Source organism: Ovis aries, chromosome 11 (genome assembly GCF_016772045.2).
Source record: "Ovis aries strain OAR_USU_Benz2616 breed Rambouillet chromosome 11, ARS-UI_Ramb_v3.0, whole genome shotgun sequence".
Classification (NCBI taxonomy): Eukaryota; Metazoa; Chordata; class Mammalia; order Artiodactyla; family Bovidae; genus Ovis; species Ovis aries.
The window spans coordinates 36,103,635-36,109,634 of NC_056064.1; positions in this window are offsets into that span (position 1 = coordinate 36,103,635).

The following is a 6,000-nucleotide window of genomic DNA, read 5'->3' on the forward strand; positions in this document are numbered from 1 at the left end:
TTAAGTCTCTAAATCATGTCCAACTCTTTGCAACCCCATGGAATGCAGCACGCCAGGCTTCCTTGTCCTTTACTATCTCCCAGAGTTTTCTCAAACTCATGTCCATGGAGTTGGTGATGCCATCCAACCATCTCATCCTCTGTCTCTCCCTTCTTCTCCTGCCTTCAATCTTTCCCAGCATCAGAGTCATTTCTAATGAGTTGGTGGCCAAAGTGTTGGAGCTTCAGCTTCACCACCAGTCCTTCCAATGAATATTAAGGGTTGATTTCCTTTAGGATTAACTGGTTTGATCTCCTTGCTGTCCAGGGACTCTCAAGAGTCTTCTCCAGCACCACAGTTCAAAAGCACCAATTCTTTGCCTCTCAGACTTCTTTATGGTCCAATTCTCACATCCGTACATGACTACTGGAAAAACCCATAGCTTTGACTATATGGACCATATTTGGCAAGGTGATGTCTCTGCGTTCTTTTTAATATGCTGTCTAGATTTGTCATAGTTTTTCTTCCAAGGAGCAAGTATCTTTTACTTTTGTGGCTATAGTCATTGTCCACAGTGATTTTGTAGCCCAAGAAATTAAAATCTGCCACTGTTTCCACTTTTTCCCCATCTATTTGCCATGAAGTGATGGGACTGGATGCCATGATCTTAGTTTTTTGAATGATGAGTTTTAAGCCAGCTTTTTTCACTCTCTTCTTTCACCTTCATCAAGAAGCTCTTTAGTTCCTGTTGGCTTTCTGCCATTAGGGTAGTGTCATCTGCATATCTGAGTTTATTGATATTTCTCCCAACAATCTCAATTCCAGCTTGAGCTTCATCCGCCCCAACATTTTGCATGACGTACTCTGCATAGAATTTAACTAAGCAGAATGACAATATATAGCCTTGATGTACTCCTTTCCCAATTTTGAACCAGTTCACTTTTTGATGTCTGGTTCTAACTGCTGCTTCTTAACTTGCATACAGGTTTCTCAAAAGGCAGGTAAGGTTGTCTGGTATTTCCATCTCTTTAAGAATTTTCCACAGTTTGTTGTGATCCACACAGTCAAAGGCTTTAGCATAGTCAATAAAGCAGAAGTAGATGTTTTTCTGGAATGTCCTTGCTTTTTCTATGATCCAACAGATGTTGGCAATTTGATCTCTGGTTCTTCTGCCTTTTCTAAATCTAGCTTGTTCATCTGGAAGTTCTTGGTTCACATACTGTTGAAGCCTAGCTTGAAGGATCTTGAGCATTACCTTGCTAGCATGTTTAGTGAGTGCAACTCTACAGCAATTGGAACATTCTTTGGCATTGCCTTTCTTTGGGATTGGAATGAAAACTGACATTTTTCAGTCTTGTGGCAATTGCTGAATTTTCCAAATTTGCTGATTTGATTTATATGTGGAGAACCCCAAATATTCCACACACAAAAAAATAATGTTAAAATTAATAAATGAATTTGTTGTTGAAAACAAGGAAAGTCGTTCAGTCACCAGGCTCCTCTGTCCATGGAATTCTCCAGGCAAGCATACTGGACTGGGTAACCATTCCCTTCTCCAGGGGATCTTCTTGAACTAGGGATCAAACCCAGGTCTCCTGCACTGCAGGTGAATTCCTTACTGTCTGAGCCACCAGGGAAAGGCCCATCAGAGTTTGGAGCAGAGAAAGGTATTGTAAGAGCCAAGCAAGGAGAATGGGGCAGCTCATACTCAAAAGACCCAAATTCCCTGATGGTTTTGGGGGAAAAGTTTTTATAGGCAAAATTTGGGGAGAGGTCTGCAGGGTGTAACCTTCTTCTGATTGGTTGGTGGTGAGGTAAGAGAGTGGTGTTCCAGAAATCTTGCTTCTGTTTCCAGCCAGTCTGGGGTCCATGTGCTTATACTCTAAACTTATCATCCCCACCTGGGTGGGGGCCTCAGGTCCTATAGAAGAGCTCAGAGATATGTATCAGATAGTTATGTATCTTTCTTGGCAGGAACTGGGACCCTGCCACACTGTCCCACTATTGATTCTTTCTGCATTCCCTCATTCCTCTAATTAGTAGCTGTTTGGATATGCCATTTGGAACCCCAAAGGAACTCAGGGACGATCTAGAAGATTGAATTCTTCTTCCCCCAAACAAGAAATGGTGTGTGTTGGGGTCTCCAGGGACAGACAGAAAGGCTTTTGTACCTGGGAGGGCACCATAGGGTCTTGCTTGGTTTCAAATTCAAAGTAGCAAAGTAGCAGGATACAAAGTCAGCACACGAAAATAAGCTACATTTCTATATACCACCAATGAAAAAAATGAAAAGGAAATCATAAAAATAATCCCACTTACAATAATATCAAAAATATGAAAATACTTAGAAATTAACCAAAGAGGTGAAAGAGATGTATAATGAAAACTACAAAACATTGCAGAGAGAAATTAAAGAAAATAAATGGAAACACATCTCACGAAGATTGAATAAAATTAAGATGTCAGTCCTACCCAGAGCAAGCTATAGATTCAATGTAATCCCTTTCAAAATCCCAAATATTTTTTTTTCAGAAAAGAAAAACCTCTTAGGATACTAAGAGATTTACATGGAATCTCAAGAGACATTTACATGGAATCTCAAGAGACTCCAAATAACCAAATGATCTTGAAAAACAAAAGTAAAGCTGGAGGACTCGCACTGCCTGGTTTCAAAACTTGCTACAAAGCTATAGAAATCAAAGCAGTGTGACACTGGCGTAAAAACAGATAAATGGACTAGAATAGAGAGTCCAGAAATATACCCTCCCATATATGATCAAATGATTTTTGACAAGGGAATTCAGGCCCTTCAATGGAGGAAAGGGCAATCTTTTAATAAATGGTGCTGGGAAAACTGGATATTTACATACCAAAGAGTGAAGTTTGACCCTTACCTAACATCATGTACAAAAATGAACTCAAAATGGATCAAAGACCTAAATGTAAGACCTAAAAATATTTTTTAAAAGCCATAGGGAAAAACGTTTACAAATGATTTCTTGGATATAACACTAAAGATACAGATAACAAAAGGAAAAATAGGCACACTGGACTTCATGAAACAAAAACTATGCATCCAAAGACAACAGCAATAGAGCAATAAGGACTCACTGAATGGAAGGAAATATTTTAAAATCATGTATCTGATACGAGATTAATATTCAGAATATATATTATGGAACTCCTAAAGGTGAACAACAAAAAAGCAAAAAACTTTCTTTTAAAACGAGCAAAGGACTTAAATACATGTTTCTCCAAAGAAGATGTACAAATAAACCGTAAACGTGCGAAAAGACACTCAGCATCACTCATCATTAAGAAAATGGAAATCGAAACTCCTGAGAAGTGCTAGCTTACTCCCATTACAACAGCTACTATCAAAAAATCAGAAAATAAGTGTTGGTACAGATGCATGCTTGGTCACTCAGCCGTGTTCAACTCTTGCATGTTTAACTCTTTGCGACCCTTTGGACTACAGCCCTCCAGGCTTCTCTGTCCGTGGGATTTTCAGGCAAGAATACTGGAGTGGCTTGTCATTTCCTTCTCCAGGTGAGGATACAGAGACATTGAAACCCTAGTACACTGTTGGTAGAAATGTTAAATGGCGCAGCTGCTGTGGAAAACTACAGCAGTTCCTTTAAAAACTAAAAACAGCATTGCCATACGATTCAGCAATTCCACCTGTGGGTATACACCCCAAAGAACTGAAAGTAATGCGTTGAAGAGACCATGTGTACACCCATACTCATAGGAGCATTATTCATGATAGCTAAAATGTAGAAGCAATTCATGTGTCTATAAACAGATGAATGGATAAACAAAATGCGGTATGTACAGATGATGGAATATTACCCACCTTAAAAAGGAAAGAAAATCTGACATATGCTACAACATGGACGAAACTTGAGGACGTTATGTGAAGTGATATAAGCCAGATCCAAAAGGCAAATAAATATTATAGATTCCACTTACATGAGGTACTTACAAGAGTCAAAATCATAGCAACAGAAAGTGGAATAGTGGTTGCCAGGGGCTAGGCGGAAGGGAGAGAGAATGGAGAGTTATTATTTAATGACAGTTTTATAAGGTGAAAGGAGTTCTGGAGATGGGTGGTGGTGATGGTTCCACAAAATCAGGAATGAATTTGATACCACTGAGCTGTTCACTTAAAAATGGTTAGGATGGTAAATTTTACGGAATGTTTTATTTTACCACAACAAAAAAAAAATTGAAAATAAATTGGAAAAACAAACCAAGACAGCAGCAAAAACAACCAACTGCATAAGCAAGCTGGGTAGAATATCAGAGGTGGAAAACCAAGATTTACTTAGAAAATCCCCTGGTGGTCCAGTGGTTAGGATTCTAGGACTTGATGCTTTCACTGCCCTGACCCATGTTTTAATTCAGAAGTCATCAAACTAAGGTTTATGAGCCAAAACCTGCCAGTTGAGTTTTTGTAAATAAATTTTGAAAGTGAAAGTCGCTCAGTTGTGTTCAACTCTTTGCGATCCCATGGACTATACAGTTCATGCCCCAGGCCAGGATACTGGAGTGGGTAGCCTTTTCCTTCTCCAGGGCATCTTCCCAACCCAGGGATCAAACCCACCAGGTCTCCTGCATTGCAGGCAGATTCTTTACCAGCTGAGCCACAAGAGAAGACCAAGAATACTGGAGTGGGTAGCCTATCCCCTCTCCAGCGGATCTTCCCTATCCAGGAATCGAACCAGGGTCTCCTGCATTGCAGGCAGATTCTTTACCAACTGAGCTATCAGGGAAGCCCAAGTGAAGTTTATGTCTTGTAAATAAAATTCATGTCAGCATATATATTACATATGTGTGTGTGCATGCTAAGTCACTTCAGTCATGTCCGACTCTTTGTGACCCCATGGCCTGTAGCCCATCAGGATCCTCTGCCCATGGGATTCTCCAGGCAAGAATATTGGAGTAGGTTGCCATGCCCGCCTCCAGGGGATCTTCCTGACCCAGGGATCAAACCCACATCTCTTATGTCTCCTGATTGGCAATTGAGTTCTTTACCACTAGTGCCCCCTGGGAAGCCCGTGTGTGTGTGTGTGTGTGTGTGTGTGTGTGTGTGTGTGTGTGTAATATACTTCTGCCCAAAGACATCCAACTAGTGTTTCCCTCCTTTAGTCTCTGTGTCTCTATGTGAGCAAGAGCCACACACTTGGCTTAAAGTCATGGTCCGGTGTGAAGGAGGGAGAAGGTTTATCCAACTTTGCATTTATCACTGCACTAAAGCATCAACAAATTACCTGCCTTCTACACCCAAATTGGGGTTTTCCAGCAGTGCTAGTGATAAAGAATCTGCCTGTCAATGCAAAAAATACAGGAGACATGGGTTCGATCTCCTGGTCTGGAAGATCCCCTGGAAGAGGAAATGAAAACCCACTCCAGTATTCTTGTCTGGGAAATCCTATGGACAGAGGAGCCTGGTGTGCTATAGTCCATGGGGTCACAAAGAGTCAGACATGACTTAGAGACTGAACGACGACAACACCCAAATTATTGCTGATTAAATAAACTGCAAACTGTAAAAAGCAATAAGCTGTGCTTTGTATCGGGCCCTGCATGCATAAACTGAAGCTGAGTTTGACCAGGTAAACTTTAACAAAGCAAAAAACTCTTGAAGCTGGAGGCAGGAAACTTGTTTTGTAAAATATTTTTGTTTTGAAATCACATATTCATAGGAAACTGCCAAGATAGTACAAAGAGGTCCCAAGCTCCTTTTGCCCAGTTTCCTCCAATGATTGCTTCTTATGTAATGCCAGTGTTTACTATCTTACATACAGTATCAAAATCAGGAAACTGACATTGGTACAATGTGTGTGTATAATTCTATGTCATTTCATCACTTGTGTAGATTTGTACAACCACTGCAGTTAAGATACAGAACTTGTCTATCACCACAAAGGTCCCCTGCTAGTCCTTTGTAATCATACCCGCTCCCTCCCTCACATCACTGATTCCTGGTCCTCAAAAATGTGTTCTTCATCTCTTGAA